Here is a 24,931-nt window from a genome sequence, read left to right as displayed (position 1 = left end):
ATTAAAAATTATGGATGAACCACTAGTATTTTCAGATAAAAAATTTGCAGATAAACTATCACTTGTTGTGGATGTGCAACATATTTGCAGAAAAAAGCTGCTAGTAATTTGTGGATGAACTACCAGTGTAGTAGATTATTAAACTGCCATTACTTTCTCCTTTCATATCGTCCCCCACATGCAATGTAGTATGACATGCTTGTAACAATATCATGTAAAAAAAAAGTAAAAATGCTTAACATGTTCTTAGTTCAACAATAGCAGAGACATATATAACATTTATTTGGTTCATTAGTGGACCTGATCATGGGTTGGGCCACCCAACTAGGACCGAAGGCCCGTCCAAAAGATAGGAGTGTTTGGGTAAAAATAAAGGCCCGAAAAATAGGTTTGGAAAAACAAGAGGCCCGTTTAGAAAACAGGCTGGGCCTCGGGTAAGACTTTTTTGGCTTTCGGCTTGGCCCAAATTATATACTAAATATTTCATTTTATTTTTAATCATTTTTAATTTTTAACTTTACTTTTAGTTTTAGTTACACTTTCGCACCCTCCTCCACCTTATTCCCAATTCTAGAATCAAAATCTCTAACTCACCACCTCCATCGATGCAGCAGTGTTGTCCGTCAGTACTATTCACCAATCAGCACCTTCAGCTCCACCTCTCACCTGCTTCCTCTATCATTGGCATCTATTCGATTTCCTCAACTGACTCCGGTAAGAAATCTCGTTTTCACTTTCTTTTTGTTTGGTCATTGTGAAAATGAAGGAAAGTTTTGATTCTGTTTTATTATGTCTGTTTCATCTCTTCCAAAAGTTCATAAGCTTTATCTAATAGGCCAACGATACAACAGTGGTTTATCAGAACACTATACGTGATGAAATTCGGAGCAACACCCTTGGAACCTATTTGTTCTAAAAGTTCAAGGCTTTTTTCGATTTTACCTGCTTTGCCGAAGCCATCTATCATCGCAATATAAGTCACCACATTAGGAGAGCATCCCTTTTCTTCCATCATAAACATAAGCTTATAGGCCTCATCTGTTTTATCAGCCTTACATAGGCCATCACTTATTTCTGTGTATGTAACAACATTAGAAGCGCAAGAAGTTTCAAGCATTTTGGATAAGACTTTTAAAGCAAGGTCTAGTCGTTTATCTTTAAACAACCTGTCAATTAATGAACTGTACGTATAAATATTTGGACTATAACCATGCTCAGACATCTTGGAAAACACCTCTTATGCTTCTTCTAGCTTTCCAACCTTGCAAAATCCATCAATAAGAGCATCATACACGACTTGGTTTGGCTTACAACCAACTACTAACATGGCTTCCAATAAATCGTGTGCCTCTTTGACCTTGTGAGCATTGAATAAACCATCCAATAAAGCTCCATATGTGAATACATCTGGTGCTTTGGCATCACTGTCAACCACTTTAAAATATAAATCTACATCCAGGATTTCTGCATTAGTGCACATTCTAGTATAAATTTGACAGGCTTTCTCAATCTGCCCAGCTTTAAAATGACCATCAATCAAAGCTTTATATGTAACAACATTTGGAATGCAACCTTTAGACAACATCATCTCGAAGAGTTCATCAGCCTTGGACACATTCCTTACTTTATGATAAGCATGTACTAGAGTAGTGTACGTCACCACATTAGGGGCACAACCACCCTTTACCATCTAATCGAACCAAATATATGCTTGTTCAATAAGATTAGCTTTACAAAAACTATCAATTAAAATAGTGTATGTGCAACACCCCTCACCCGTATTCAATGCCAAAATAGGGTTAAGGAGCATTACCAGACTTACAACACAATTATACATACTTTTAGCATACATTTTCTTAATTCAAACATTCATCATTCAATCTCATTCAAAATGTCCCTAATACAAGCCTACGAGGCCCTAAACATGCGTTGGGATTGGTTCGGGACTAAACAGATAAACTTTAAAAAATTTGGAACACTTAGAATATTTTTCTCAAAACAGGGGACATACGCCCGTGTACACAAGGCCACCAGACATGCCCATGTCACAGGCCATGTGAACATTCAAAATGGAAGCACATGGCCGTGTCCCAGCCCATGTCCTACCCCGTGTCCAAACAAGTGAGCTTACTGACCTGGATCACACGGCCAACCACAAGCCCGTGTGTCTAGCCCGTGTGCCCTTCAAAATAGCTACAAACACCCGTGTGCCAGGCTGTGCCAAACCAGTAGAGTATACTGTCTTATGCAACACGGCCAATTCGCACGCCCGTGTGCTAGGTCGTGTGCAAATTAAGGGGAATATTGACTTATGCCACACAGTCGATCACACGCCCGTGTGTGAGACCGTGTGGAGCATACTAACTTTATTTCAATTTCAACACCAGGGAACACACGACCATGTAACATGACCGTGTGTCACACACGGCTGAGACACATGTCTGTGTCTTTGCTCGTGTGGACAAAAATAGGCTATTTACCAAGCCATTTTGCCACCCAATTTTTGTGCATACCTACACAATTCAAATGGTACGCACTCATAGCATAAATGGTCATCCAATTCAACCAAAATCAAGACTAAAACATACCATTTCAATTCCAACAACTAGCATGCTTACTATCTCATGTTTTACTCATTCAAATCATACCAACTTTACATTTTCAAATCATCTAATTAAACATTTTCCAAACATGCATCATCATACATCAATCCAAAAGCACATAGCTTCTCAATTATCAACCATTTGACATCTATAATACCAACTATCAATAACATTGCAAACCAACCTCAATCAATCAATATAAACCATATCCACACTTATATAAACATAACCAAACTAGCCAAATTAAGCCAAGTCTCATGGCTATATATACAAACCAAAACATAACCATTCATAAGCCATCTCAAATGGAAAAACTCACTACCAAGATACATATCAAAATAACCATAATCCTATACATGCCATATGACCAAACCATAAGCTCAAAAGTACTAAAGTGATGGTTGGATAGTGTGACGTAGTCTCCGACGATCCTCGAATCTGAGCTAGCTTTGAAATCACTAGACAATATGGGAAAAATAAACAAAGTAAGTTTTAGCTTAGTAAGCTCGTATGAAATAAACTCAACTAGTCATAAATATACAATTCATCAATTTGAACTTGTTAATTTGTAATTCATAAATACTAACAAACCTTCCACATGCTTAATCATTTACTTCTATTCAAACTTCATAACTTCTTCAATTTAAAGCTCGTATGATTCATATACATACCTGAGCCAATCCGTAACAAACTCATACCCAAACGGAAGAATGTCGAATACTCGAATTCTCACACACTAAGTGCCAATACATAACTGAAGCTATTTTAATCTCGCACACTAAGTGTCATACATAGTCGAAGCTATCTCGAATTGCACACTAAATGCCATACATAGCCGAAACTATCTCGAATCGCACACTAAGTGCCATACATAGCCGAATTGTCGTCAAATATGACTGTAGTCTTGTATACACAATTTATGCAATATCAAAGTATTTAAAGCATAATTATAACAATACTTATTACATACAAACTTACCTCGATTCAAAAATGATGAAATTGTCGATTAATCGAGTACTTTATCTTTTCCCCGATCCAAGTCCGTATTTCTCCTTTTTTGATCTAAATATATTCAAAATTAACTTATTTTATCAATTATTTATTCAATTCAATTCAAAATATACATTATGGCTATTTTACACATTTGCCCCTAAACTTTTACATTTTTCACAATTTAGTCCTTATTTCATAAAATCAAAAATTAATGAAATTTCAAATATACCCATGCTAGCCAAATTACTATTATGACCCTAGAAGCCCATATTTTTCATTTATTTTACATTTTAACCACTAACTTTACACATTTCTCAATTTAATCCCTATTTTGCATTTTAACTAAAAATCACTTAACAAAACTTGTATATCTATCAAATAACATTCAAAATCTATCATCAATCATAAAAAATCATACATATTCATCAATGGAAACATTCAAAATCTTTAACATTTTGTAAATTAGTCTCTGGGCTAGCTAGACCTAGTTGCAACGATTTCAAAAATATAAAAATCATTGAAAACGGGATGAAAAATCATACCAATGCAAGATAATTAGCTTGGCCGAATACCCTAACATGCTCCCATGGTTTTTCTCCTTTAAAAATAGGTGAAAGAGATGACAATGGTTGATAAAAATGATTTTGTTTTAATTTAATTAACTTATAATTACTAATTACCAGTTTAACCTTTATAGTAACCATTAATACACATGTCAATATGTCCATAAATGACCACTCAAATGAGTAATGGTCTAATTACCACATAAGTACCTTAACTTTAAGGTTCTATAGCTATTAGATACTTTTAGCTAATAGAACTCCACTTTTACACCTTACGCGACTTAGTCCTTTTCATCAAATTGAACAACCAAATGCTAAAATTTCTTAACAAAAATTTCACACCATCATATATTCATAATATAAACATTAAAATAATAATAAAATAAATATTTTTACCTCATATTTGTGGTTCCGAAACCACTATTTTGATTTAACTAAAAACAGGTTGTTACAGTATGTATATACATCAGGTACGACACCATTCTTTTTCATTTCCCTGAACAATAGAAAAGCCTTTTCTACTTTAGAGGCATTACACAAATAAGCAATCACTTTGGAGTATTTACTAGTATCAGGTATAAAGCCTTTACGCATCATTTCACTAGTATTAGGTATAAAGCCTTTACGCATCATTTCATGAATAATGTTACATGCTTTTTCAAATTTCCCAACACTACATAGACACATGGAAAAATTGCTGATATTGATCTTATTTAGTATAAATCCAACAGCAAGCATTTCATTATAAGCGTTCTTAGCCAATTCTAGCACATCTGAGCTTGGTAACTCCGTATTCCCTCAAATGTTTGTGATTGTTGTGATCGTTGTTGACCGAATGTGCTTCGAATGTTTGTGATTGTTGTTGATCGGAATGGAGGCCTCATTGCTGACTGTTTGTTTTTTGTGTACATAAACTAGCTGCATTTGGTTTGCATTCATTGTATCTTCAATGCTAGAGGGACTTTGCATTCTAACTGGTTACTGTTTACGACTAAAAATTTTCTATTTAGTTTATAACATCTTGTTTTGTCTTACATCAATAGTAATTTATTTTTAACACGATAAGTTAAAATTTTGATCAACACAAGTTGAAATGAGTTTCTTAAACACTAATATTTTCATTAAGTAAACAATGTAATACTTTATATTAATGTTATTTTTATAAAATTTCAAAACTTAGAGTTGTTTTGGCATTATTGTTGTTATATATAATGTTTATTTTTTATAAATAATAATTTATTTTTAATATGATAAGTTAAAATTTCGACCAACACAAGTTGAAATGAATTTCTTAAACACTAATATTTTCGTTAAGTAAACAATCTAATATTTAAATTAACGTTATTTTTATAAAATTTCAAACATTAGAGTTGTTTTGGCATTATTTTTTTATATATAATGTTTATTTTTATAAAGAATAATTTATTTTTAACATGATAAGTTAAAATTTTGATCAACACAAGTTGAAACCTAATATTTTTTTAAAGTAAACAATCTAATATTTAAATTAACGGTATTTTTATAAAATTTTGATACTTAGAGTTGTTTTGGCAATATTTAAATTAGTGTTCGAATTTGACTCAATCAATAGTTCAAGTTGCTCGAGTTCGAGCTCAACTTGATAATTACCAATCAAAGTCAAAGTTTTTATTTCGAATCAAATTTTAATAGCTCTTGCAAACACCAATATCTTATTTACACCCTTAAGCTCTTTTTATATAGTAAGGTAAAAACATAATTCATAATATAAAAAAATTATTAAAATGAAAAGCTTAATTAAGCTCACAAACTAATTGAATCAAGTACTAAAGTACTCGAATTCTGCTTGATCGTACTTGAGCTCAACTCAATAATTATTGTATCGAATTCGAGTTTTTCTGAATCAAATTGGAATAATACATGAACACCAATATCTCATTTACGTCTCTAATTATATTACTTTTCAAAATTTCCATTATTTAATTTATTTGAAATAAAGTTATATATAAAAGACAAAACCAACTTGACGTAATGTTATCTCTTTTTTTGTCGAACATATTCAAATGTAAGGTTGAATATCTCTAGTTATGTTACTGTTTACTTCAATGTCATAACATCTTCAATGCCAAGATCTTCATCTATGGCTTTTACTAATGTCAAGGGACACTTCACATTATTTCCTTAAGTTGAATGGATGTGGGAAATGGATCTAGGAACTTCATTGGCACATTCCCTCCCTTAAAAAACCTTATTTATCTGATTTGGTTTTTATTTTTTATTTTTATGAATGTATTTATATTTGGTATTTATGTCTAAGTCATTTTTTAACATGAATATAGAATACGACATCTTTATAGATTAATATTTGTTATGTCATATACTTCATCCGATAATTGAAGTCCAGTTAATCTTAACTACTCTAGATTAGTTTTAATTTAAGCTAACATTTTATGATAGTAAATAATAACATGGAATAATTCATATATTATATAAAATTGTTGAACAATTATATAATCTTTTGGTTTATTTGGATATCAGGACTTGTGATTTTATGACTATGGCTAGTTCGAACACTTTTATACTTGTGGACGATAAGTTTAATAAGTATGAAAGTTCTCTCAAATGTCAAAAGTCTACCACTTCAAAGGTGTGGAATGAAATGACAAAGCTTGAATACGAGAACAAAAATGAATTGAAAGCACAAGGTAATCACTGTAAGAGTATCTTCTCTGCTAAATCTTCTAGTGGAACCTCTCATTTAAGACGTCATCTAAATAATTGTTTGAAAGAAGCTACTAAGGACATCACTCAATACACCATAGCCACTCAACCATCATTAGGAGGTGGTCCATCTATAAAAAAACTACAAGTTTGATGCTGATGAGTGTCGTCGAGCTGTTTCTACTTTTCTTGTGTGTGGCAAGAATTCATTTAGGGCAGTTGAAGAATCGGGATTTAGATACATGATGAGAATTGCTAGTCCTAATTTCAAGAATATAAGTAGATATACCACTGCTAGGGATGTCCTAATGTATTATGCAAAAGAGAGAGATCATGTTAAAGAAGAGTTAGCTAAAGCACCTGGTTTAATTTGTCTAACTTTCAATAATTGGAACTCAGAGCATACTAATGATGAATATATTTGCATTACTGCTCATCGGATTAACAAAGATTGGAAGCTACAAAAGAGAATTATAAGGTTTAGAGCCTTATTTCCTCCGTATGAGGGTTTGAACATAGCGGATAAGCTTGTTTTATGTTTATCTCAATAGGGTATAGACAAGAAAATTTTTAGCATCACTTTGAATAATGCTTCTTATAATGATGTTATGGTTTCTTGTCTTAAAAATCATTTTCGTGCGACCCGAGCTATTTTGTGTGATGGTGCTTTTTTTCAAGTTATATGTTTTGCACATATATTGAATCTTATAGTTAAATTTGGTTTGGAACTTGCTAATCATGTTGTTGATAAGATTTGAAATAGAATTAAGTACATAAAAAAGTCGGGAATTCGTAGGAAAAGATTTTATGATGTAGTTGTAACATCCCAAAATAAGGCCTAGTCAGAATAGTGGTTTCGGGACCACAAATTTGACATCAAAATATTTATTTTATGGTTATTAGGGGCCTAGAATACGAGTATATGCATGTGTTAAAGTTTCATGAAGAAATTCTTTGAGTAAGGTGTTCAATTGGAAATTAGAGACTAAATTGAATAAATTGAAAAACTTGAATTCTAGAATAAATTTGTATAAAATTGCTTTGGGTTATGAATTAGAAGGTCTTAGAGAGTAATTTGCCCAATTTCTAATTTTTGGACAAAAATGGGCTTACATAGATGAAATTTTAAAGAAAGGGCATGGGCGTGTCCCAAGTCACACGGGCGTATGTGACCACACGGCCCGTTTACATGGGCGTGTGACACTTTAAGATAAGAAAAATTTTCTAAGGAGCCCAAGGTTTTTTGAATGTGCACGAATTAGTCCCGCACTGCCTCTAAGTATGTTATAGGCCTCGAAGGCCTATGTAAGGGACGAGATATTCATAGTTAAAAGGTTTTAAATTTGAGCAAAAATTTACGACCCCAAATAGTGTAATACAAATGTAAGTCCTGGTAACGCCTCGAACCCTATCCCGGTGTCGGATACGGGTGAGGGGTGTTACAGTAGTCGACAAAAGTTTTCATTTTAATGTGACCCAAAAGTTGCGTTAAGATGTATGTGTATGATGGAATTCTACTTATTTGATGCTTGAATCTTCTCTTTACTATAAAGATGTGCTAGATTATTAGGGTCAATGGGATAAAGATTATCAAATATTTGCACTTTCTAACGAGGAGTGGAGAAATGTTGCTATTTTTTGCAAATTTTTTAAAGTTTTTTATGATGTGACTTGTGTTTTTTCTGGTTCTAATTATCCAATGGCTAATCTTTATTTTAAAGGGGTTTTGAAGGTTCACAAGGCCTTACTTGATACAGTTAAAGGTCCTTATTCTTTTTTAACTCCAATGGTTAAGCAAATGCAAGAGAAATTGAATAAATATTGGGCTGAGAATTCGTTGATATTGTCATATTTTGCAATTTTATATCTTCGTTACAATTGAATTATGTGCAGTATTGCTTTGCTGCAATCTATGGTATTCATGCTTCAGATTATGTTGAAACCATTCTTAGCAATCTTAGACTCTTGTTTAAAATTCAAATTCATGTCTTCCTCTTTGGCTGGAAGTTTTAATGTTTTGGATAAAAATCCTGTTGATTCTAGTTTGTATCAACACAATGTTAATAGTGCTGATTTTGGGGGAGATTTTGATGAGAGTGATGATTATAAAAGGTATTTAAATGAATCTAGCACTAAGAATGAAAAGTCACAGTTGAACATTTATTTAGAAGAGCTAGAGCTTGCGTTGAATAGTCAAATAGATGTTTTAGATTATTGGAGCAAAAGTTCATTTTGATATAACGAGCTTTCATTATTGGCTTGTGATCTTTTGGCAATTCCAATATCAACTGTAGCTTCCGAATCGACTTTTAGCATCGGTACGAAAGTTATTACACCTAAGAGGAGTTCACTTAAGCCAGAAAAGGTTCAAGTCGTTGTTTGCTTTGATGATTGGATGCGAGTTAAGGGATTTTCAACGAGTAATTATTATTCCCGTTTTATTGTTGTAATTTTATAATTTCTTTTTATCAATTTGCTTATCTAATTATTTATTCTTATTTCATGTTAGAAATTGGTTGCAAGAATGATGATGACAATGAAGATGTTTTTTTCGGTTGCTTTTTACGTTACCTTCCTTTCTAATTATTGACAATTTATAGTTTGTTATAAAATTAATTATGTTGATTGGTTAATTTATAAATATTTTGTAGGTTGATTATATTTTACAGGTTTTTGGTGTTGTTTTGGTGTTGTTGGTTGATCGCGATTTTTGTGTGACAGGATTTAAATATTTATAATGAATCGTTCTTGAAACTAACTATTATCACGATGTAGGCAAGTGTACCTATCGAACAGTAGTATAGTTTTAGCAAGACCAGATTGTCAAACCCAAAGGAACTAAAAGTACTAGTAATGACTGTCTTTTTATTATCTAGCCTAAGAATAAGGGGGTTTGTTTTAACTAACTAATTAACTAAACTAAAAATTCATAGAAAATAGATTTAAGGGATTACTTTTGGAAAACAATTGAATTAAGACAATACCTAAGGAAAAATCCACCTAGAGTTCACTTGTTATTTTGACTCCGAATCGGACGATTTATTCATTTAACTTGTTCCGTAGAGATCCCTAAGTTATGTTATTATCCCTATTCAAGACTAATAACGTCTAATCCCTAGACTGAATAATTGAGACTTTTCTCTAGTTAACACCCTAGGGTTGCATTAACTCGATCTATGGATTTCCTTATTAGGTTTCACCCTAATCCGACAAAATCTTGTCACCCTATCTCTAGGCGCGCAATCAACTCCGCTTAATTATGACAATTGTACTCTTAGACAAGATCTATTCTTCCTCTGAATAAGAGCTTAACTTGAATCAATATCCTGGAATATCAAAACAAGAATTAAGAACACATAATTAAGAACAAGCCAAATATTTATCATACAATTCAGAAAATAATAACAAGATTTGTCTTAGGTTTCATTCCCCTTAGGTATTTAGGGGATTTAGTTCATAACTAAAAAGGAAAACATATTAGAAGAATAATGAATACAAAACATAAAGAAAACCCAAAACTCCTGAAGAGAAATTAAGGGGAGATCTTCAGTTTTGAAGATGAATCCGACTTCTGAGATGGATCAATCGGCTTCCCTTGAGCAATTCCCTACCTCCTTCTCTCTGTCTCCTTTCCTCCTGCTCTAGGGTGTATTTATGCCCGTGTGGCACGCCCGTGTGTGATTACTTCGTGCCGTGGTCGAGCCTGTTAAAGAGGCACAGGCGTGTGGTCTACCCGTGTGAGTCGTGCTTCGATTCTGCCAAATTGACACGGCCATGTGGTCTACCCGTGTGAGGAGGTTCAAGCCGTGTTGATTTCATACGTTGGCCCATTTTCTCCGTTTTTGGCCCGTTTCTCATTCCTTTTGCTAGAAAACATGAAATTAAGGCATTAGGAGCATCAAATTCACCAATTTCAAGAAAAAAATCATCTATAAAATGTGTTAAGCATGGGGTAAAAATATGTATAAATTACGGTTTATCAAATACCCCCACACTTAAGCATTTGCTTGTCCACAAGAAAAATTCTCAACTCATAATCAAAATAAATTCTTCTCAACTTATAATCTCTATCGAAAATATCTCAAACTAATTCATGAGTATTCGTAAATTGAGAATTCAATTAAAAGAACATTAGAGCTTCAAACATTCCAAGTTGAGTATTTAATCATGTAAAACTTAGGCATCTCCCCTTATCTAAGTGGTTACCTCGATTCGAAATCTCACGGAGTTTAACATCCTCATTAAAGATTCACTCAAATCACTCGAAGTGTTTAAGGACAAGGGGGTTCGCTAAGGGTTAATTATGAAAGTAGGCTTTTCATGACATGAGTGGGTTAATCCTAAGTTCCATTATCATCTTGACATATCAGATCAAATGGTGTGGTCTTGACATGCATAATCAAGCAAGTTCTAGAATAACAATTCAATACTGACACACTCATAATGAAAGTGAGAATGAAAGAAATAATAGATGCTCTAAAGGCTCAAGATCTCACAAAAATTTTGGCTTTTTGATGTTTAAACTTGTGAATTCCAACTCAAGATAATACCTAGACTTGGGGAATCAACCTAAAATTTTGAATTCTTAAAAATTAACTTATCATGCTAATTTTCTAATGTCTTCAAAGTTTAAATAATCAATGCATGAATGTCTATGTTTTAATTTAAGAAATATCAATAAAAATCATAAATCAATCAAAATTTATCCTAAACATGATATGAGAGCTTTTTAAGAGAACAAGGTAATCATTCAGGGATTTTTTTATAGTGAAATGAATACCCCCCACACTTAAGATGTACATTGCCCTCAATGTACAAAGATAGATATATTGATAAATATAAATATAGGTTCATAAGATAGGGAGAGAAGTGAAACTTCCTGAATTAAAAATGGATGAAATTCCTGGATTAGCGAGAGCGAGTTATTGGAAATAAAGCTGGAGGGTAAACATGATTCTGAAGGACAAAAGGAGAATTGAGGGAATAATCTGATAGTAATCATAAAGATAAGCCGAGCTTAAAAATGAATCTTTAAAAAAATAAAATAAGAGAAATAATCTATATTTATTTATATATATATTTTTTCAAGTGGCACGGTCGAAGCACACAACCGTGTGGCTCGTGTCCCGCCCGTGCTTGTCGCAATTTGAGATATCGTCACACGGTCTTCTGCGATGCCCGAGTGTCTAGGTCGTGTGGCTACATGATCGTGCCACACGACCATATGTGATGTGGTTCATTTCTCCCACGGTCGTGTACCTATGCGCACGCCCGTGTTCTTTTGACAGTGTCGTCCACTGAAAATCTAGAGGCATTATTTGTATGGTGAGAAGTGTATCATTTACACTGATCACAAAAGCCTCAGATATCTCCTCACCTAGAAGGAGCTGAATCTTAGATAGCATAGATGGATCAAGCTGCTTAAGGATTACGACTGCACCATCGAGGACTATCCTAGCAAGGCCAATGTGGTGGCTGATGCACTAAGCTGTAGAGTTATGACAGATCTGAAGGCGATGTTTGCTTGCCTTAGTCTATTTGATGATGGTAGCTTATTATCCAAATTTTAGGTTAAGCCGACATGGGTTAAGTAGATTAAGGGTAAACAGTTGGATGATGAATTTTTGGGTCTTCGGTTTCGACAGATTGAGAGTGGTAGCAGTACAGATTTTGGGTTTAACTCTGAGCGTGTGTTGTGTTTCTGAGGCAGGGTATGTGTGCTGAACGATTCTGGTCTAAGGCAGTCTGTATTGAGAGAGGTGCATAGTAGCCCTTACGCTATGCATCTTGGTGGGAATAAGATGTATCGAGATCTTCGAGAGTTGTATTGCTGGCTAGGATTGAAACAGGAGGTTACCGATTTTGTGTCTAGATGTTTGACATGCCAGCAGGTTAAAGCTGAGCACCAATCGCCAACAAGTTTGCTACAGTCAATTAAGATTCCTCTATGGAAGTGGGAATATGTAACGATGGACTTCGTTAGTGCGCTACCCTTGACACTCATTAAGAAGGTTTCAGTTTGGGTCATCATGGATCGGTTGACCAAGTCAGCGCACTTCATACTGGTTTGTACGGACTATGCATTACAGAAGCTGGCTAAGCTTTACATTTCTAAGATAGTGAGACTACATAGGGTACCGGTTTCTATTATCTCTAATAGAAATCCTTGCTTCACCTCTCGATTTTAGGGGAAGTTGCTTGAAGCTTTGGGTTAGATTGGACTTCAGTACTGCATTCCATCCTCAGACCGATGGTCAATCTGAGAGGGTGATTCAAATACTGGAGGATATGTTGAGGAGCTGTGTTATTGATTTTTGAGGCAGTTGGAAGGAGTTTGCCTATAATAACAGCTTCCAGTCTAGCATCCAGATGGCACATTACGAGGCACTGTATGGTCGTAAGTGTCACACTCTTTTATGTTGGACTGAGTTAGGCGAGCGACATGTTCTGGGTCTTGAATTGGTTTTTGAGGCAGAGGATAAAGTTAGACTGATTAGGGATCATTTGAAAGCGGCTACTGACAAGCAGAAGTCTTATGCGGATCTGAAGAGATACGAGATTGAGTATTCTGTGGGGGACTTCGTGATTCTGAAGGTCTTGCCATGAAAGAAAGTTCTGAGGTTCGGTCGAAAAGGCAAGTTGAACATAAGGTTTATTGGGCCGTACCAGATTTCAACCTTATGGGCCACATGGGTGTGTGGGCCCACATGAGCAGGCCACATGGTCGTGTTGGCCCATGTTTCTGAAAAGTTGTCTAAGGTTGCACGGGTCATCCAAGTCGACTGTGGATCTACTAGAGGGTCGGTAAGCCCTACTTAGACCCCTATACGAGTGATCTGTTTGTCTGATTTTTGTACCGAGCATAAATTATGATATCTGATTGTATGAACTGTAACAGTATAATAGCATGACATTTTTTTATGTTGCATTGCGTCGGTGTGGGTAATTGCCGATATTTAGAGGAAGTGTCTGAAAGGCTATTAAGCCTGTTATCTGGCAGCTCTTCTACAAATATCTAATTATGTGCCGCATTTCGGTACAGCATAGTGTGTGGGGATGGGTGGGTTGATTTAATCCCCACATGGTGTGTAGGGATGGACGGAAATAGTGTGTAGAGGTTGGTGGGTAAGACTAATTTTCTGTTATTACATAATGTATCTGATTGAGTTAAGGCCCAAACTGAATTTGTAATGGGCTCCGGCCCAGTCTATGTCTGATTGTATTCTGATGTGTATCTGTATGCATGTTTCGATAGTGATTACACACTAAGTTTGCGAAAACTCACCATTTCTGTTTAATCTGTACAGGTAATCCCCAGACTTAACGGATCAGCACAGTGGAGGACTCGACGGTGGCCGCACGTAAATTTTAGACTATTTTTCGCCAATTTTTAGATTATATTACTTATTTGGGGTTTTAATGTAACTTAAGGACTTTGGACGGTCTGGCTTTAATTTTTCGGTTTCTTAATTGTTTTACGATTTATTACTATTAAGCATGATAAAACTCGGTTTTCACTAAGAGCAAATGATACTTTTTTTTAAATAAGTGTTTTCAAAGTTTCTGCTAAAAAGATATGATTTTATACATATCGAATAACATGTGTTATACTTCGAACTAAGATAAAGGCTAATTTAACTGGAATAGTTTTAACTCGACATTCGTTTTCGACTTCCATTCCATGTGACATCGCCAGATTCGGGCATAACGTCTAGCCGAGTTTGGGGTGTTACATTTGTTGTTGTTTTTTATGTTGTTTAAGTGCTACTTTTTGAGGTGTTTTATTATTCTTTTGTAGCTATTTATTATGTTCTTCTGTTGTCATTTTTAATATTATTTGGATATTATAGAGCTTTTGTTTTATTATTAATTTTGTTATTATTTTAGTTCTAACTTGTTTCAATTTTAATATAACCACTTTTATTATATTTTCAATTTGTGTATTGTTTTAAGAATTGTTTTAGTATCATTTTTTATTTGTTTTTTGTTTTAATATTTGTTTTTATGTTTTTAAATGTATTTGATTTATTATATTTTTAAAACATTTTATTTAATAAAATAAGATAAAAAAATTTAACATGGGTCGGGTCGGGTAGGGCTCGGGCTTAGCAATTATATTTTGGGCTGAGCTTGGACAAATTTTTAGGCCTATATTTCGGGTCGGGTCAGGCCCAGGCCTAGAATTTTGTTTAGGCCCGGCCCGTCCATGAACACCTCTATTCATCAGTGTCAGTAGGCATGCTGATCATGCAATTGGTAATACAATGGCAAGAGTAACAGTAACAATTTTTCAAAAATATAGTGACAGTAGACATATAACATTCTAATATCATGCATATACAGTATTAATTTAGTCACTCAGATCATGGATTCCAACATTATTCATATTATTAAGGACTCGAGTGAATGAAATAAAATACTAAAAATAGTTTGGGGACTATACAAAGACTAAAGTGGACAATTCAAAAAATTTTGGACAAAACCGTAAAACAAGGGTCACATAGCCGTGTGAGAAGCTATAAGCCGTGTGGAAGGGTTACACGATCATGTATGTAACACCCTGAAATTTGGGGTTGGAAGTTTTGAGATTTGCAGGTAGGGTCAGTGGCTAGATCGAACAATTGGGTTTGTTGCTGTGTTTTATGTTAGAATGGGTATGATGGTTTGGTGGTTGGATGTGTGTTAGTTTACCTTTGGGTTTTGGGTTCGAATCCTCATGTGTGTTGAGGAATTAATTTTATTTGAGTTTTGTTTTTTTTTGTTTTATATATATTTATGTGGTTATTATTTTTATTTGTATTTTTATTTTTGGAAAAAGAAAAAAGAAAATTTGTTTCTAAATCACTTCTCATGTTCTTCTCTTCCCTCCACTTTTTTCTTCTTTTTCTTTTAATCTTTGATTTTTGTTCCACATTCATGGTATGTAAGGTTGGATTGGTCCTATGTGGTGTGTAGGGCTGGTTGAGTTTCTTATAGCTCTTTTGTGGTGTGAATGGGGGATGAATAGGTGTTTGGCTGGATGGGTGGGTGTCACGTTGATGCATTTGTTCCACATTTTGTCTTTGTCTGTCTGATTGCAAGATTAACGGTATATAGATCGATTTGTTCAGTACTGATGGTTCTGTTTTGGTTGTGATGAGTATTTGGATCTCGGATTGCCATTGTGATATTTTGTTTTTATTGTAGTGCTTAATTTTCGTTTTTCTATCGTTTTGAACTCACACTGGGCTCGTGTAGCTCACCACCTCAGTTTTCTTTTTTTTTTCAAGTAGTTTCGTATGTTGTTGCTGGACTCGGCACGCAAGAGGTCTCGGACAGCCACGTTTTGTAATTGACTTTAAAAGTATTTCTCATATTCCACATTTATAAATAAACAATTAGAATTGTAAGTTTAATTTTGAATATTGTGGTACGAAATATTGTGTTATATGCACGTAAGCGTCTTTTGAACTAAAATTTTTATAATATCAGGATTTTACAACGGAGAGTTTTACGTAACTCAAATACCGTTTGTTTTCTAGCTGGTCAAAATAAACTTTTTCCTACGATCACTTCAGTGATCAATGTGACCTCCGAAATCCGGCCTAAACTTCTAGGTCGGGTTTTGGGGTGTTACAATGTAACAGACTGCAGCTGTGTGACAAATATAAAAATTACCCTACAGGAGAGACATGACCGTATGGTAGGCAGTGTGAGAGGTTCTTTGCCGTGTGAAAATCGAGAGTACCCTAACATAATAGAAGCACATGGCTGTGTGGTCCACACGCCCATGTGGGAGGCCGTTTAGCCTTAATCCTACATACAGTTTACTTCGATTCACACATAAAAAACACACACCTTTCACTGGGAGACCAATTGATGTTCCTCATGCCTGATTCTGATATGGTTCACTTAAATCAACTTCTTTAAATGACATTTGCTCATAAATTAACAATTGATTTTAGGATTTGTCAAGATTATCAAAGAATTTGGCAAGAACCGTAAAAAATTGATTAGACTACATGAAATATTAGCTTTGGATAATCAAATTACGGAAAAATGAAATCGAACCCTTTGAAATGAGGTGTACTTACCGATTATTGACAAGAAAATGGATGCTATTGACGACAAAAATAAACCCAATGGAAAGAACGATCGAATGTAGGATGTTTTAATCCTGAAAAACAAATTAATCAATAGCAAAAAAATGAAAATCTGATGTAAAGGAAGGAAATGAAAAGAAAAAGGAAAAAAAATAGGGAAATGAAGATAAAATTCTAATTGGAATTGAAAAAGGGGAAAGTGAAAACCAATTAGGAAATAAATTGCTTAAATAGCCAGGGTTTGTAAACCCTAAGGGTGGCATGGATAATTTACCCAAAATTTTTAAATGAGAAATAAAAATGATGCATTTGGGGAAGGAGTGACTCGAACCTAAGATTATAAGGCAGTGAAGCCCAATAGGCCTAAAGCCTATTTGTTATTAAGTACCAACTCCTGACCATATACATTTTAGATATAGCTTTTACCTTACGTTGTAGAAAATAAACGGAAGAGAAATGGGAGGAAGGAAGTACGAACCTAGGATTTCTTAGATGAATGCATTATCACTTAACCTCTGAGCCTATAGCTCATTTCTTTTCTATCCATTACAACTAGCCCCCTATATTTTGGTGCATGACTAACATACCGACTATCAGCTCGATCATGTTTAGAGCATAAGCTTCCACTTATATCAAAGCACATGAGTTACATACACAGGATTAGTAACTAACTCGGGGTTTAGGTAAGTCACAATATGAACGCCACATGTGAATTAATTCACAAACGGATTCAGAATTAATTCAACTTGAGTCCAGTCCAATGTATTACTCTTCCAATGAATACATCTTTGTCTCTATCCGTGGAGTCAATTACTTTGATAGCCAAGACTAGCCATCTCCCTAATTGGAATTGTAGATGACATGGTAATCCTTCTAAGTATCTGAATCAAATATTCGTTTTGATTCCTTTACGGGATTACAGACTTGTTTAAATTACCTACTGAAATAAGTTGTCTTTCTCACAATGTAAACATTCTTACAGTGCAAAACATGAAGACAAAAACACAAGAGATAATAATGAAATGTCAAATTAACTTTATTTATTCATTGTTCAAATATATAGAAAATAGTTACATGTTTACTATAACACCCCTGACCCACATCCATCGCCAAAATGAGGTTTCAAAGCATTACCGATCAAACAGACATAATTTCAAAACACAATCAAACGCATCCAAAATATGTCGTAACAATCATCTTCGGTGTCTAACCAATGTACCCTCATAGGAACACAATTATATAAATAAAACATATTAATAGAACATCATTCAAATCCAACTTGTAAACATGCCAAATTTAATTTATTCTACCTAAATCATGTTCATTTTAGCATTAACTTAAAATATGCATAATATGACCTCAAACATAAACACATATTATATGTATATAACCAACCAATATTAAACTTATAATTCCATTTACTTTACAACCAAACTACAAAATAGTTATTATTTAGGCACCCCCTGGTACATGCAGACAAAAAGGATAAAACATCACCATGTTTGAGTTCGGGACCGTTGTTGGATGCTAAATCAGCAATCAAAATTTAATATCTAACCTGATCATGAAAAACAAAACCATATGCTGAGTAAAACTCAGTGGTATTTATATAATCTGAATATAAAAAAATATATGAAATCACAAATATACAATCTAAATATTTCAATAACCCTATCACATTTCATTTGTTTCACAATATCTCAATTCTCATATTTGCTATATAAATGGCTTTTCACAATATAATACACATATCATTTAAATAATAATTTTGTTCATTCCATATCCAATTCATGAATACACAATTCATGTCTCTCAATCTATATTTCAATTCACTATCCCATTTTAATTTCACATACAATATCATCTAACATCAATCATAATGCAATTTTAATTAATTACCCCTATTAACACGACTCGAACGGATACACAGATCCAACCAAACACACCAGTCTGGCACCTAGTGCCTCATCAGATAATTCGAAGTAATAATTTGACACCCAGTGTCTCATCGACTAAACCGAATTAAATTGGCACCCAGTGCATCAAATATATCTAAAGTAATAAATTGAAACCCAGTGTCTCATCGACTCAAAGTCAAAGAAATCCCTAAACTCTTCCAATCCTATGGCATGCCATCTATATCCGACTCAATCCAATATAGTTAATAGGGTTTATTTTCACAATTCAGATATAATCAATATCCAACACTGATTTTTCATATAATCACATAATTACACATATATTCATTTCAATTCAAAAAATTATCAATCCATTCATACTATTTATATCAATTCAATCAATTCCCATCAATTTAAAATCATTTCAATATCAAAATACCAAATACTCACCTCAACTACTTACCATAAACATTAAATTAAAATTTAATAAATAATAACTAGATTCGGATTATAGAAATACAAACCCAAAATTCTGAGCTATTCCTCGTCGACTTTATCTTTTCCCTTTTTATTCAAGGGTTTCGGTACAACGTTGGTTATGGAATTAAAACAATTAAAATTCATTAATACAACACAATTCAATCTCATATTTAATATTTTAAAATTTTACTCTATATTTACTTAAATTCCAATTTAGTCCCTAAACCAAGACTAACTTTATTTCTTTACAATTAATCTAATATTGTAACGCCCCAATTTTCGGGAATTCTGTGAATGATTGGTAAAATTTAAAATTTTGTGTTCTGTCTGCTTGATGAAGGTTTAATTATGATAGGGGGCCTCTAGAAGGCCCCAGCTTAGGTTAAAATCCAGTAATTTTAGGTGATTTTAATCCATAGGGAAAAAGGGGTTCTGGTTAACTGGGCTTTTAAGTATTAACTGGGTAAAAGAGGACACAAGGAAGCCTGTGGTAAGTTGGCATGTGACACCACTTAGGGGCTTTAGAGGTGGCGTGGTAAGGTAAGGAGGGCTAAAGTTCGAGTCACAAGATAAGCAAATTAATGATATTAATTTTTATGTACAGAAAAGGTAAGTAGTGGAACTGAAGTGAAAGTCTGTCTGGAGAAGATTTAGGAGCTGATTAGGGTGAACTGTGTTGGCCGAATGGTGGACTCTTGAAGAGCAAGAGTTGGCCGGCCAATGGATGCTTAAAGGGGGCAAATTTCGGCTAGGGTTAGTGCCAGTATAAATTCGGCATTAGTGGTAAGTGGTGCCGTTTCCTGACTATTCTCCTCTTCTTTTCTTTTTCTCTTCTCTCCATCCACTTATTCTTTTCTTCTTCTTTTCTCGATAGCCGAATACTTCAGCCACCCTACTCTATACCATCTTCCTTCCATTATTTTTAAGACTATAGCCGATTGCCTCAAATCCCGAAATCCTGAAAACTTGACTCCTTTTTTACCGATTTTTCCCTAGCCAAATCTCTTATTTTTCTCATCATCTTTGGCCGATTCTCTCAACCTTTAAACCCCAAGTTTCTGTCAACAACACCACAAGTAAAAACCCTCATATTTTATCTTTCTCTACACTTTTGCAAAAAGCCGAAACTCCCACACTATCCTAGGGACATAGCCGAATACTGAGATCACTGAAGGCTCGAATTTTGTTATCGTTTGAGGGCTTAGAACTGCATTAGAATCAAGTAGGAACTAAAGGGGAATGTTGACTGAAAGAATCGGTGGTAATTCTTTCCAACTTAGTCTATCTTTCATATTTTAAGAAAAGTCAGAATCCCTAAAAGGTTAGGGAGGTTGTCGTTTTTTGGACTTGTAGCCCTAAGGGGTTGTGATAATAGTATTATTTTGGTAATAGTGTGATTAAGATGCTGTTGATCAAGGGCTTGGACAAGTGGAGCGAACGAATTTGGATCGAGACGCTATTTTCGGCAAAGGTAGGAACGCTAAGGCCTAAGGTGTTGTTGGCCTAATATGGTAAGAAGTTAATATGTAGTTCATTTCGGTAGTAAGATTAATGTGGTAGTATTATAATTGTAGGCAGTTCGTGCGTGGATCTCATCAGCGAATCGTCATAAAGCAGGTGTGTAACTGACACCCTCTCATAGACTAGATCGGTAAAAGCTGAAAAGCCGAAATGCTGGAAAGTTGGTATTTTGGAAATTTGCGAGTGTGCGAATGCTCGTAAGATAGTTGGGTTTGTATGTTTGGTATTCTGAAGGTAATGAACTGCAGTACGTGCGATTTTGTGCATTTTTATAACTTGGGCTTAATGGGACAAAAATCGGGTTCATGGGCCATTGGGCTCAATTTGGTAAGTATGCGCGGTAAGTATTCTGATAGTGCGTAAATGGATAGGATATGCATGAAAACCCTAAAAGTAGCTAAATTACTACAATACCCTTATGTATGGAAAATTACCATGATACCCCTAGGTGTAAATGACCAATATGCCCCAAGGGATAATTTTGTCTGAAAAGCATGTTGATTTAAATCTGTATGATGTATGCCATGAATGAATATTTGTTGCATGGGGACATGGTTTATATTATGAAGGAAGCGTCCTGGTGGCTATGCCACAATTATCTGATCTGGTGGCTCTGCCACATATATCTGTCCTGGTGGTTCTGCCACGATTATCTGTATCTGGTGACTCTGTCACATTATCTGTTCTGGCTGCCATGCTGCATAATTCTGTGGTGTGTAGCGGTTGGGTGAGTAGTCTCCCCACATGGTGAAAGGTTGGTAAGGGGGTGTATGTGGTTGGTTATGTGTTGGGTTTTGCATATACATGAAATATCTGATCTGATCTGTCTGGGCCTATGGGCTTAATTCTATATTCTGTTCTGGGCTAAGGCCAATTTATTCTGTTTCTGTGGTTTGAACTGATATGGGCTATGGTTGGGTTAATTTTACACACTGAGTTTCCCCAAACTTATCCCCTATTTTCATCCATGCAGGTAATCCCCAACCATAGTGGGCTTGGAGCCGCGAGGGATTCGGAGTGGCAACTCGTTCTGTAATATGGACTTCTTCTGGTGATTTGGACTTCAATTTTCTTTACTTTGATGATTTGGGTTTTGATTTATAACTTATCATGATGATCTTAAATTATATTAACTATCAAAATGGGCTAGATCTAGGGTTCGTTTTCCAAAAACATAAACTAATTTCAAAGTAACACGATTACAAACAAGGCTTCTGCTATGATAATGTTTTCCAAATTTAAATATGTTTTATTCTAAAATAGACATAATTACAATGGTAACCTAAAAATATACGCGATGTTAGAGTGTGGCAATGGCGGTGTGCATGTCTAGGATTGGATCCGAAAGAGCTTGGTACTTAAGCAGTCCGATGGACTCACCTCCTCTTTTCCGATTTCCTACCTGGTGCACAGCTTCCATTCACTTTAACCCTTAATGAATTAATCCTTTGAACATCAAGTACGATTTTCTGGACTTAGAATGAAAAAAATGTTTTAACGTTTTGATGTGGCACGTCGGATCCGGTCATAACGTCTAAGCCGGGTTTGGGGTGTTACAAATATTTTCATACAAATTCCACTTTTAACTAAATTTAACTTCCTAATTTCACTTAATCCCTAAATTTTTCATTTTCATAATTTAGTCCCTACTACTCAAAATTTATAATTTATTATACAATTCAATCCTCTTTCATTTCTAACTTAAAAATCTATCAATTTAATCCCCAATACTAAAATTATTCAACATAGACAACCCTTAAAAACTCAATAATTTCTGAAATTTTGACATGGGTCGGGTAATATTTAATACCGAGATTCCAAAAACATAAAATTACAAGAAAAATATACAAACTTGACAAACCAATTGAGCTTTGAACAATTGAAAACCCTAGCTTGTCTTTCTCCTTCTTTCTTTCCTTTTTCTTTCTTTTTCCATTCTGTTTCATTTTCTTTCTTTCTTTCTTTTCTACTTCTTTTTGTTTTATTTCTTTGTTTTATAGTATAACATAATATACAATATATATACTTAAACATTAAGTTTTAATATTATATAATATTATAATATATATTTACTTTAAATTTTATAAAAATATACTTATGTCGCCTCATTTATGAGTAATGGCATAATTGCCTCTTTAGTCCCGTTAATGTTTCTTTAATCTATAATTCAACTTTTACCCTTTATGAAATTTAGTTCTTTTACCTAATTACTCATAATTCATGCAAATTCACCTAACCAAAACCTACTTAAGCACACAACTAACTTCATAAATATTTTTACAAGTCTAATTTATGAAAACGGAGCCTCAGAAATGCATTTTTCGACATCCATGACTATCGAGTTGTTACAATTCTTCCCCCTAAATAAATTTAATCCCCGGAATTTACCTGAAAAGAAGTGGGGGTACTAGGATCTCATAGCTTTTTCTGGTTCCCAAGCCACTTCCTCAACACTATGACTACGCCACAACACTTTCACTAACGAAACTCGCTTATTACATAACTCTTTCACCTCACGTGCTAAAATTTCAATATCCTCTGTTGAAATAACATGAGATGGATCTGATCTATACCTTCTAAGCATTGAAACGTGAAAAACATCATGTATTTTCTGTAATTCAGTAGGCAAAGCTAAACGATATGCAATTGGTCTCATTCTTTCTGTATTCTCATATGGTCCAATAAAACGAGGACTCAATTTTCCTTTTCGGCCAAATCTCAAAATTTTCTTCCAAGGCGAAACTTTAAGAAATACTTTATTGCCAACAGAATATTCAATATCTCGACATTTCAAATCTGCATATGATTTTTGTTTGTCAAAAGTTGTTTTCAATCTATCTCGAATTTTCTTAACAATGTCTTCCGTTTCTTGGATTAATTCCGGCCTGATCATTTTTCTTTCACTCAGTTCCATCCAATAGACAGGTGATCGACACTTACGACCTTATAAAGCTTTATACAAAGCCATTTGAATACTTGATTGAAAACTATTATTGTATACAAATTCAGTCAAAGGTAAGTAACGCTCCCAACCTTATTCAAAATCAAAAATACAAGCATGAAGCATATCTTCCAAAATCTAAATAATTTGCTCAGACTATCCATCAGTCTGTGGGTGAAAAGTTGTGCTAAAATTAAGTAGTGTTGTAACGCCCTAATTTTCGTGAATTCTGTGAATGTTGGCATAGGTTTAATTATGTTAGTGGGCCTCTAAAAGGCCCAAGCTTAAGATAGAACCCGGTAATTTTAGTTAATTTTTGTTCCATAAGAAAAAGGGAGTGAAATTATAAAATAGGACCTATGTGAAAATGTTTGAAAATGCTATAGGCTAATTTGTAGTGGCCAAATAAATAGTAGTGCAAAATAGGAGGATTTGCATGTCAAATTTCCCACTTTTAATGTAGTGGCTGGCCAAGGTGATGGATAGTTGATAATGTATGCATTTTAGCATTTTAATAGTTAATGGATGATGGGCATTAGCATTTTAATAATTAATGGATGATGGGCATGGTAAGCATTATGGGCATATTTTTATTGGAATTATGGCATGAGTATGGCACAAATATTAGTATATCATTTATGTGTCATAAAATGTTGAGTGATAAGAATAACAAAAGGAAGTAAAGAAAGGTTTTTGTTCATTTTTTGTTCTTCATAGCCGAATTTGAGAGAGAGCAAATAGGGGAGGAAACCCTTGAATATTCGGTCACTAGGAGGGGGAAAAATTGAAGGTAAGTTTTTGGTACTTTGCTTCTATCTTGATGTTCATGAGTTCTTCTTGATTCTACCCTAGCTCATGAAGCATATTTTGGTTTTTGGTTGTTGTTTCATGTTCTTTTGATGAAAAATGGAAGATAGGTGAAGTTGAGCCAAACAAATGAGCATGCATGTGCCTTAGATGCTAAGGGGAAAAATCGGCTAACATGTTATGCTTTAAAATGATGAAATGGAGATTATACTTAAGTAAAATCATAGATATGTGATGATTGATTGGTGATATACATGTTTAAATAACAAGCATGCAAGTTAGGTGTGAAAGAGTGATTTGGTAATAAATCTGCTAGGGACAGCAGCAGTAACGTGACTTTGGA

At 34.3% G+C, this 24,931-nt stretch overlaps 1 pseudogene; it reads right to left on the bottom strand.

The window, feature by feature from the left end:
- Positions 1-787: 787 nt before the first annotated feature.
- Positions 788-24,931, bottom strand: part of LOC107960618 (pentatricopeptide repeat-containing protein At5g64320, mitochondrial-like) — a 29,910-nt pseudogene continuing 5,766 nt past the window's right edge.

The sequence above is a fragment of the Gossypium hirsutum genome, chromosome A05, assembly GCF_007990345.1.
Source record: "Gossypium hirsutum isolate 1008001.06 chromosome A05, Gossypium_hirsutum_v2.1, whole genome shotgun sequence".
Taxonomy (NCBI): Eukaryota; Viridiplantae; Streptophyta; class Magnoliopsida; order Malvales; family Malvaceae; genus Gossypium; species Gossypium hirsutum.
The sequence above is the reverse complement of the archived record's forward strand: the minus strand, read 5'-3'. Positions and strand labels throughout refer to the sequence as shown.